Source organism: Aegilops tauschii, chromosome 4 (assembly GCF_002575655.3).
Source record: "Aegilops tauschii subsp. strangulata cultivar AL8/78 chromosome 4, Aet v6.0, whole genome shotgun sequence".
In the NCBI taxonomy this organism is placed as follows: domain Eukaryota; kingdom Viridiplantae; phylum Streptophyta; class Magnoliopsida; order Poales; family Poaceae; genus Aegilops; species Aegilops tauschii.
The window spans coordinates 217,848,662-217,860,933 of record NC_053038.3 but is presented as its reverse complement, the minus strand read 5'-3'; positions in this window follow the sequence as shown (position 1 = coordinate 217,860,933).

The window sequence follows — 12,272 nt, the reverse complement described above, 5'->3', positions numbered from 1 at the left end:
TCGGAGCAACTACGTGCTCCGGAGTCCGGGTCCCTGATTTTTTTCCGCTGCATCGGCTCGCCAGTTCAGGGCACCGGTGCAAGATGTAGCAACAGTTGTCTTTACACTAGTTTTGGCATACATAGTGGATGGCCTTAGTGCTATTAGTTCTATGTTACTAAATTTGTGCATGTACACACCTGTTAGTATCAATTTGCTGTCATCCAAACACTGTCGCTATGCTGTTGCAGTTATATTTACCTTCCTCATAAAATGTTCAATTTGTTATTTATTGTACATGAGTAAGAATTTGTAGCGTCGTTGTAGTTAATTATAGCTTCTGATGTTCCGGAATTTGGTTGTTGTCTCAGTACCAATTATTTCATTTGCGCATTGATCTTTTTGAGAAGATATGTCATAATTAACATGTTTCTTCAGTTTTTCAAAATAAGCATTGGTGATTTTCTATGTTGCTATAAACCCATTTCCCCTACAATTGTTACTGGTCTAGTTTTAAATATTATAGGATGAACGGAAGTGTTCTTACTTGGAGTGGGTTGATCAAGAGTGGCCCCAGTCTTTGAAGATGTGCCTATCGAAGCTCTAGAGCATGTATGAGGAAGTGAACACAGCTAGGCTTAGAGAATGTCTTATCAACGCTGAAGCATATTTCAAGATGCGGGATAAAAAGTTGAAGGTGGAGAATGACCTCAGATTTTTTTTAAAGACTTTGCTAAGATGGTGTTGGTGAAGGAGGAGGCACTTTCCCAGTTGGCCCGTGCAAAACGGGTTCTTACTGAACTGAAAGCAGAGGTGGATAAGATGAGCCTGGATGATCTCGATTAGGGAAATGAATATATTGTTCTTATGAAGTTGACCTAGCTATGTGTTGTATTTTGTTGTTTTCATGTAGCTACCGTACTGTGATGTTATAATATATTTATGTGCCTGATATGAAATTGGCAAACAGCTGTTCGATATGAAATGTGAATTTGCGTTATACTGGAATTATTAATTGTAAACTAATAAACCTGCTAAATGTGTGATACGTCTCCGTGTATCTATAATTTTGATTGTTCCATGCCAATATTATTCAACTTTCATATACTTTTTGGCAACTTTTTATACTATTTTTGGGACTAACATATTGATCCAGTGCCCTGTGCCAGTTCCTGTTTGTTGCATGTTTTATGTTTCGCAGAATATCCATATCAAACGGAATCCAAACAGGATAAAAACGGACGGAGCTTATTTTTGGAATATCTGGAAAATTCCGAAAGAAAAATCCACGCGAGACGGTGCCCGAGGTGGCCACGAGGCAGGGGGCGCGCCTGCCCCCCCCCCCCCTGCGCGCGCCCCTGACCCTCGTGGGCCACCCGTAAGGCGGTTGATGCCCTTGTTCGGCCGCAAGAAAGCTAATTTTTGGTAAAAAATCACGGCAACGGTTTCAGCCCAATCGGAGTTACGGATCTCCATATATATATGAAATGGTGAAAGGGCAGAAAAACAGCACGCAGAAACAGAGAGAGACAGAGAGACAGATCCAATCTAAGAGGGGCTCTCGCCCCTCCCACACCATGGAGGCCAAGGACCAGAGGGGAAACCCTTCTCCCATATAGGGAGGAGGTCAAGGAAGAAGAAGAAGAAGGGGGCCTCTCTCCCCCTCTCTTCCGGTGGCGCCGGAACACCGCCGGGGCCATCATCATCACCGCAATCTTCACCAACAACTTCACCGCCATCATCACCAACTCTTCCCCCTCTATGCAGTGGTGTAACCTCTCACTTACCCGCTGTAATCTCTACTTAAACATGGTGCTCAACGCTATATATTGTTTCCCAATGATGTATGGCTATCCTATGATGTTTGAGTAGATCTGTTTTGTCCTATGGGCTATTTGATGATCAAGATTGGTTTGAGTTGCATGTTTTATTATTGGTGATGTCCTATGGTGCTCTCCGTGTCGCGCAAGCGTGAGGGATTCCCGCTGTAGGGTTTGCAATATGTTCATCATTTGCTTATGGTGGGTGGCGTGAGTGACAGAAGCACAGACCCGAGTAAGTAGGCTGTTTGCGTATGGGATAAAGGGGACTTGATACTTTAATGCTATGGTTGGGTTTTACCTTAATGATCTTTAGTAGTTGCGGATGCTTGCTAGAGTTCCAATCCTAAGTGCATATGATCCAAGTAGAGAAAGTATGTTAGCTTATGCCTCTCCCTCAAATAAAATTGCAATAATGATTACCGGTCTAGTTATCGATTGCCTAGGGACAAATAAATTTCTCGTGATAACAAGCTCTTTACTAAAACTAATTTAGTTGTGTCTTCATCTAAACAGCCCCTAGCTTTTATTTACGCGCTCTTTATTTTCTTGCAAACCTATCCAAAAACACCTACAAAGTACTTCTAGTTTTATACTTGTTTCCGGTAAAGCGAACGTCAAGTGTGCGTAGAGTTGTATCGGTGGTCGATAGAACTTGAGGGAATATTTGTTCTACCTTTAGCTCCTCGTTGGGTTCGACACTCTTACTTATCGAAAGAGGCTACAATTGATCCCCTATACTTGTGGGTTATCAAGACCTTTTTCTGGCGCCGTTGCCGGGGAGCAATAGCGTGGGGTGAATATTCTCGTGTGTGCTTGTTTGCTTTATCACCAAGTAATTTTTATTTGCTGTTCTTAGTTGTTTTCTATCTTTAGTTATGGGTAGGAAACGCAAAATACCAAAAAAATTAGTTGTACCTACTGAACCAATGGTTGAAGAACCACTCAAAATCTATCACACTCCTGAAGCTTTTTACTTGGATCATCTTCGATCCCTTTGTGCTCGTGCTGAAACCCCAACTAGCTTAGTTGAGGGCAAATATTTAGATGAGCATGCTTGTTATGTGCGACACCGAATATCTGAAAAAGGGAAAATTCTATTGGGTCAAATTCATCATTTGCAATGCTATGCTTGGAATTTATGTTATATGTATGATGTTACTTGTTGTTCTGAAAACCCTAAGAAACACCTCCCCTACCAATGTGAGTTTATTGATAATGGAATCTTATCTTCGTATGCTAAGGGTGTTTATAGTTACTATGATATTCAACATATTGAAGAATTTGTTGCTTTTAAGGGTGCTTATGAAATTGCTTCTTTGATTGAAACGTATGGTGCTACTCTTTACAAATCTGAAAATTTTGCCATACTTAAATATTGCTATGGTAATTATGCTTCTAATGCTTATGTTGAACCATATATTGAGGATTACCCCGCTGTCCAAGAAGAGACTAATATTCTGCAGGAGTCTATGGAAGAAGAAATTGATGAAACTGTGAGCTCATTGGATGGAAAAGATGATGAGGAGAGGAGGAAGAGCGGATTAGCTACCCATGCCCACCTTCTAATGAGAGTAACCCTCCAACTCATACATTGTTTAATTTCCCTTTGTGCTTACCGAAGGATGATTGCTATGATGATTGTTATGATCCCGTTGATTCTCTTGAAATATCCCTGTTTGATGATGCTTGCTATGCTTGTGGCCAAGATACCAATATGAATTATGCTTATGGAGATGAACTTGCTATAGTTCCTTATGTTAAACATGAAATTGTTGCTATTGCACCCACACATGATAGTCCTATTATATTTTTGAATTCTCCAAACTACACTATATCGGAGAAGTTTGCACTTATTAAGGATTACATTGATGGGTTGCCTTTTACAGTTGCACATGATGATTTTGATAGATATAATATGCAAGTGCTTGCTGCTCCTACTTGCAATTATTATGAGAGAGGAACTATATCTCCACCTCTCTATGTTTCCCACACGATAAAATTGCAAGAAACTTTTTATACTATGCATTGGCCTTTACTATGTGTGCATGAATTGTTCTTTTATGACATGCCGATGCATAGGAAGAGAGTTAGACTTCGTCATTACATGATATATATTACTTTGTGCTCACTACTAAATTACAAATCATTGCTAATTAAAATTGGCTTTGATATACCTTGGAATCCAGGTGGATTCACTACTTGAGCACTATATGCCTAGCTTAATGGCTTTAAAGAAAGCGCTGCCAGGGAGACAACCCGGAAGTTTTAGAGAGTCATTTATTTCTGTTGAGTGCTTTCATATAGTTTAAAAACAACAAAAATAAAAAGGGGAACCCAAAACTTTTCAAAAAGGAAAGTGAAAGTGAGAAAGGCAAGCATTGTTGAAGTGGGAGAGCTCCTTAAACTTTGTTCATGCTCACAGAAACTTTGTGAATCTTGATTACAGAAACTTTTCAACAAAAATAATTATCCCCTTTTACAATTCCATTGTATATAAAAATAATGTGCCAAGGTTTGCCTTTAGGATGTTTACAATACTTGTTGGTTTGTACGGTGCAGGACAGAAACTTTGGCTGTAGTGCGCGATTTTTAATTTTTTACTGGAACGTCAAATGGTTCTGATTCTTTTTGCAATCTCTTTCTATGAAAATTCTTTATTTTTTAATAATTTTGGAAGAATTTTTCAATTAACATAAGTATGGTGAATGTTCAGATTATTACAGACTGTTCTTTTTTAGACAGATTCTTTTTTTGATGCATAGTTTGCTTGTTTTGATGAAACTATCAATTTATATCAGTGGATTAAGCCATGAAAAAGTTATATTACAGTAGACACAATGCAAAAACAAAATATGAATTGTTTTGCAACAGTACTTAGAGTAGTGATTTACTTTATTATACTAACGGATCTTACCGAGTTTTCTATTGAAGTTTTGTGTGGATGAAGTGTTCGATGATCGAGAAGGTTTCGACGTGAGAAGAAGGAAGAGAGGCAAGAGCTCAAGCTTGGGGATGCCCGAGGCACCCCAAGTAAATATTCAAGGAGACTCAAGCGTCTAAGCTTGGGGATGCCCCGGAAGGCATCCCCTCTCTCTTCAACAAATATCGGTATGTTTTCGGATTCGTTTCATTCATGTGATATGTGCAAATCTTGGAGCGTCTTTTGCATTTAGTTTTCACTTTTATTTTATGCACCATGCTGGTATGAGATAGTCCTTGGTTGATTTATAGAATGCTCATTGCATTTCACTTATATCTTTTGAGTATGGCTTTATAGAATGCTTCATGTGCTTCACTTATATCATTTGAAGCTTGGATTGCCTCTTTCTCTTCACTTAGACAACCGCCATTTGTAGAATGCTCTTTTGCTTCACTTATATTTGTTAGAGCGTGGGCATATCTTTTGTAGAAAGAATGAAACTCTCTTGCCTCACTTATATCTATTTAGAGAGATGACATGAACTGGACATTCACATGGTTAGTCATAAAATCCTTCATAAAACTTGTAGATCAATGAATATGATATGTTTGATTCCTTGCAATAGTTTTGCGATATAAAGATGGTGATATTAGAGTCATGCTAGTGGGTAGTTGTGGATTAGTAGAAATACTTGTGTTGAGGTTTGTGATTCCCGTAGCATGCACATATGGTGAACCGTTATGTAATGAAGTCGGAGCATGATTTATTTATTGATTGTCTTCCTTATGAGTGGTGGTCGGGGATGAGCGATGGTATTTTCCTACCAATCTATCACCCGAGGAGCATGCGCGTAGTACTTTGTTTCGATGACTAATAGATTTTTGCAATAAGTATGTGAGTTCTTTATGACTAATGTTGAGTCCATGGATTATACGCACCCTCACCTTTCCATCATTGCTAGCCTCTTCGGTACCGTGCATTGCCCTTTCTCACCTCGAGAGTTGGTGCAAACTTCGCCAGTGCATCCAAACCCCATGATACGATACGCTCTATCACACATAAGCCTCATTATATCTTCCCCAAAACAGCCACCATACCTACCTATTATGGCATTTCCATAGCCATTCCGAGATATATTTCCATGCAACTTCCATCATCATCATATACATGACTTGAGCATTCATTGTCATATTGAGTTGCATGATCGTAAGATAGCTAGCATGATGTTTTCATGGCTTGTCCGTTTTTTGATGTCATTGCTACGCTAGATCATTGCACATCCCGGTACACCGCCGGAGGCATTCATATAGAGTCATATCTTTGTTCTAGATATCGAGTTGTAATATTGAGTTGTAAGTAAATAAAAGTGTGATGATCATCATTATAAGAGCATTGCCCCAGTGAGGAAAGGATGATGGAGACTATGATTCCCCCACAAGTCGGGATGAGACTCCAGACTTTACAAAAAAATAAAAGAGGCCAAAGAAGCCCAAATAAAAAATAGGCCAAATAAGCCCACCAAAAAAAGAAAACAAAAAAATGAGAGAAAAAGAGAGAAGGGCCAATGTTACTATCCTTTTACCACACTTGTGCTTCAAAGTAGCACCATGTTCTTCATATAGAGAGTCTCTTGAGTTATCACTTTCATATACTAGTGGGAATTTTCATTATAGAACTTGGCTTGTATATTCCAACGATGGGCTTCCTCAAATGCCCTAGGTCTTCATGAGCAAGCAAGTTGGATGCACACCCACTTAGTTTCAGTTTGAGCTTTCATACACTTATAGCTCTAGTGCATCCGTTGCATGGCAATCCCTACTCCTCACATTGACATCAATTGATGGGCATCTCCATAGCCCGTTGATTAGCCGCGTCGATGTGAGACTTTCTCCTTTTTGTATTCTCCACATAACCCCCATCATCATATTCTATTCCACCTATAGTGCTATGTCCATGGCTCACGCTCATGTATTGCGTGAAAGTTGAAAAGGTTTGAGAAACGTCAAAAGTATGAAACAATTGCTTGGCTTGTCATCGGGGTTGTGCATGATGTGAATATTTTGTGTGGTGAAGATGGAGCATAGCCAGACTATATGATTTTGTAGGGATAACTTTCTTTGGCCTTGTTATTTTGAAAAGACATGATTGCTTTATTAGTAGGCTTGAAGTATTATTGTTTCTATGTCAAATGATAGACTATTGCTTTGAATCACTCGTGTCTTAATATTCATGCCATGATTAGACATATGATCAAGATTATGCTAGGTAACATTCCACATCAAAAATTATCTTTTTTATCATTTACCTACTCGAGGACGAGCAGGAATTAAGCTTGGGGATGCTGATACGTCTTCGTCGTATCTATAATTTTTTATTGTTCCATGCCAATATTATTCAACTTTCATATACTTTTTGGCAACTTTTTATACTATTTTTGGGACTAACATATTGATCCAGTGCCCAGTGCCAGTTCCTGTTTGTTGCATGTTTTATGTTTCGCGGAATATCCATATCAAACGGAATCCAAACGGGATAAAAATGGACGGAGCTTATTTTTGGAATATTTGGAAAATTCCGGAAGAAAAATCCACGCGAGACGGTGCCCGAGGTGGCGACGAGGTACGGGGCGCGCCTACCCCCCTGTGTGCGCCCCTGACCCTCGTGGGCCACCCGTAAGGTGGTTGATGCCCTTCTTCGGCCGCAAGAAAGCTAATTTTTGGTAAAAAATCACGGCGAAGGTTTCAGCCCAATCGGAGTTACGGATCTCCATATATATACGAAACGGTGAAAGGGCAGAAAAACAGCACGCAGAAATAGAGAGAGACAGAGAGACATATCCAATCTAAGAGGGGCTCTCACCCCTCCCACGCCATGGAGGACAAGGACCAGAGGGGAAACCCTTCTCCCATCTAGGGATGAGGTCAAGGAAGAAGAAGAAGAAGGGGCCTCTCTCCCCCTCTCTTCCGATGGCACTGGAACACCGCCGGGGCCATCATCATCGCCGCAATCTTCACCAACAACTTCACCGCCATCATCACCAACTCTTCCCCCCTCTATGCAGCGGTGTAACCTCTCTCTTACCCGCTGTAATCTCTACTTAAACATGGTGCTCAACGCTATATATTATTTCCCAATGACTATGGCTATCCTATGATGTGTGAGTAGATCCGTTTTGTCCTATGGGCTATTTGATGATCAAGATTGGTTTGAGTTGCATGTTTTATTATTGGTGCTGTCCCATGGTTCTCTCCGTGTCGCGCAAGCGTGAGGTATTCCCGCTGTAGGGTTTGCAATATGTTCATCATTTGCTTATGGTGGGTGGCGTGAGTGACAGAAGCACAGACCCGAGTAAGTAGGTTGTTTGCGTATGGGATAAAGGGGACTTGATACTTTAATGCTATGGTTAGGTTTTACCTTCATGATCTTTAGTAGTTGCGGATAGTTCCAATCATAAGTGCATATGATCCAAGTAGAGAAAGTATGTTAGCTTATGCCTCTCCCTCAAATAAAATTGCAATAATGATTACCGGTCTAGTTATCGATTGCCTAGGGACAAATAAATTTCTCGTGACAACAAGCTCTTTACTAAAACTAATTTAGTTGTGTCTTCATCTAAACAGCCCCTAGCTTTTATTTACGCACTCTTTATTTTCTTGCAAACCTATCCAAAAACACCTACAAAGTACTTCTAGTTTTATACTTGTTTCCGGTAAAGCGAACGTCAAGTGTGCGTAGAGTTGTATCGGTGGTCGATAGAACTTGAGGGAATATTTGTTCTACCTTTAGCTCCTCGTTGGGTTCGACACTCTTACTTATCGAAAGAGGCTACAATTGATCCCCTATACTTGTGGGTTATCAATGTGTCATGGACCTTTGCAAACGGTTCTAGCAGTAAAAGCGGTTGCAATGGATAGCCCAATGCCACATAGTTTTCTTCATCAAATCATGTGTGATATAGTTGATAAAAGCAAATAGTTAACCAAGGAAGACCGTGTGTGATAGTTACACCTTTCACACACGAGCCTACACATAAAACTGTGTGGGATGTACGTCCGAACGGAAAGCTTTCCATGGATTGACTGCGTGGGATGTACATAAGAACGGAAACGTATTCTTTGGATTGACTGTTTGTGATATACATACGAATGGAAATGTTTTTCTGGGATTCACCGTGTGGGATGTACATACCTACGGAAATGATTTCTAGGATTCACCGTGTGGGATGTACATACCTACGGAAATGATTTCTGCAATTCACCGTGTGGGATGTACATACCTACGGAAATGATTGGGTTTTGATACCTCGCCCAATCGCACATGGCCCCAACCTGGGTCCTAGTAGGGCCTATCCCCGACAATTTCTGGGTCGTGTGGGAAGGACACCCTATCGCACACACTCACTTGGCGACGGTTCCAAATGCCATCGCGGAAAGGGGTAAAAAACCGTTTGTTTAGGGCCGACGCGCACCAGTGTGAGGCAGTTTCCATTGAGACCAAGCCTGTAGCGGATGTTTATCTTGAAGAAATCATCGCTGGAGGTACAATGGCACAAGCTTAAGCGGCAACCTCTGGACAATGAGCTGAGCCATCCAGCGGACGGAGAGGCATGGAAAGAGTTTGACAGTAAACCTGGAGATTTTGATGCAGATCAAAGGAACATGAAACTCGACATTGCTACAGATGGGTTTAATCCGTTTGGGAACATGAGCACGTCTTATAGCAGGTGGCCCGTTTTTGTGGTGCCGTACAACCTGCCACCATGGGCATGCATGGATCAGTCTAACTTCATGATGTCGTTGCTTATCTCGGGTCCAGAGTCTCTAGAAAAGGATTTTGATGTCTTTATGGAGCAACTCATAGAAGAACCGCTCTAGCTCTGGACTGGTGTACCTATATATGATGCCTTGAGTGTGGAAGAAAAGTTCAATCTACGTGCTGCAATCATATGGTCCATTCATGATTTCCCGGCGCTGCACACTCTCTCTGGGGGGATCACATTGGGTTATCAGGACTTTGTCCATTGTGACAAAGACCCTTGATCAAAGAGAATAAGGAGTAAGGTCTGCTCAAGTGGGCACCTCCGCTTTCTTCCCCGAAACCATTGCTGGCAAAGAAGCAAAGATTTTAATGGTGAGAATGAAACCTGTGACAAGCCAGCTGAATTCACTAAAGATGAGCTGGAGGAGCAACTTGAAAAGGTGAAAGATGTGATACTAGGGAAGCTTGCGAAGAAAAGAAAGCGTGAGGAAGTTCAGTGTTGGGACCGGAGGTCTTGTTTGTGGGACCTGCTATACTGGGCTGATCTAAAATTAAGGCCTAATCTCGATGTAATGCACATTGAGAAAAACAAATGTGAGAATCTACTAGGGACGTTTCTGAACATTGAAGGGAAGACAAAGGACACGGTTAGTTCTAGGCTTTATTTGGAGGACATGGACATAAGAGAAGATTTGCATCTACAGCCTGATGAAGATGAAGATTCATTTTAAATGCCACGAGCATGGTATAAAATGAGTAAAGAACAAAAGCTTGCATTATATGAATTCATAAGAGCGGTGAGATTTCCAGATGATTATGCTGCTAACCTAGCAAAGTGTGTTACTTCTGATGTATTCAAGCTTTCAGTATTGAAAACCCATGATTGTCACATCCTCCTCTAAAGGATTTTACCGGCGGGCCTCCGAGCAATCATGGACAAGGATATATATGAAGCGGTTGCTGAGCTAGGAATTTCTTTAGAGAACTGTGTTGTAAAACACTCAAGTTAACGATTCTGGAAAGACTTGAAAAAGAAATCCCAATTATTCTTTGCAAGCTCGAGAAGATTTTCCCTCCAGCTTTCTTCACTGTGATGGTCCATTTGGAAGTGCACTTACCAAAAGAAGCTATGCTTAGACGCCCTGTGCAATACAGTTGGATGTACCAAATTGAAAGAAGGTTGCTTACTTGTAAGCGTTATGTGCGAAACACGGCAAGAACTGAAGGTTCGATTGCTGAAGCATATGTTTTTGATGATTGCTTGACTTTTTTATCTAGATACTTTGGCGATGTGGAAACAAGATGGAACCGGCCGAGCAGAAATAGAGAGCGTCTGATTTGCAAAGTGCTGATGTCTCGGTTTTCTACCATGGTGTGAACTTTCCTGGAGCCTCCCAATACTTCGAGGCTGGTGATGAGTATGACAAGATGGTTTGGTATGTGCTCAGCAATTGCGCCGAGGTTCTACCATATATCGAGTACGTTATATCTTGTGCACTCGTTATAATTTTTTTCCTTGGGTTGGCACCAGCCTATTGTATTAATTCACGTGTTCTGTTGGCAATGCAGGAAATGCAAGGAAGAGCTCAATCAGGAAGAAATCCATATCAATGTTGATAAAAGGGTTGCCAAGGGATTTAATAAATGGTTTATGAATCATGTGAGATATTTAGCCACATGTTTTATGTTTTCTGTGTTATTCACCAAATGTTAAATACCATTGTTGCTAAATGGTTTATTTGTGCAGATTGAAAAGTTGCATGAGGAGAAGTTCAGTGATGATCTATTTGCTTTGGCATGCTTACCGGATAAGCGAGTGAGAGTATTCAGCATGCATTGCTGACGTTGTCCGGTACCACACCGTTGACCGCGAGGAAAAAAGGAAGACACATAATAGTGGAATCGTCACTAAGGGGTCACATGATCGTGAGAACATTGACTTCTATGGTTAGCTGACAAGCATCGTAGAGTTGCAGTACAACTCTAGTGGAGGCATCCATCGCTCGGTTGTCTTATTTCGCTATGATTGGTTTGAGCTTGGTAGCAAGAAGAAGAGAGATTCTTTTGTCAAATATGATGGACACTTCAAAAGCATCAACACTACAAGGTGCTGGTATAAGAGTGATCCCTTTATTCTAACAACACAAGCAACAATGGTGTTTTATCTTCCAGACACTCTTTTGCACGGAAAATGGCGAGTTGTGCAAAACTCCGAGCACAGACACTTGTGGAGTGTGACTGAAACTAAAGTGGAAAAGGGCCCTAGTGGTAGTGGACTAACATACCAGGATGATGACTCTAAGGAAGTTCCATTGCAAGCTGATGATGACTCTATGGAAGTTCCGGTGCAAAGCAGAGTGCGAAGGGACCGGGAACGTGTGCTCGCTGATGCTGCAACAGTTGAAGGCATCAAGAAAAGAAGAAATGTGGTAGCAGATGGACATGAGAGTGAGGATGAGGAAAACAGGAGTGATCATACTATGCTGCAATATTGTAGTGATGATGAGGAAAACAGGAGTGGGCATAGAGTTCCTTGTTTTGGTATCGACGACGATGAGTAGCGAAGGTAAATTTTGTCTCCTTGGTGAGCTTATGCTATTTTTCCTCTCCAGTTAGTTTTTGTTGATGTGATCCTGATGTACTTTTTGTACTACAATTCTCTCTAGGTAGCAAAATGCATGCGACTGATGGTTGAAGATACAATGCAAAATGATGTAGTTTTGGTGATCATGATGGCTCTAGTAGTTTTGGTGATGCATAGTGGTCAGAACTAATGAAGGCAAAATGCATAC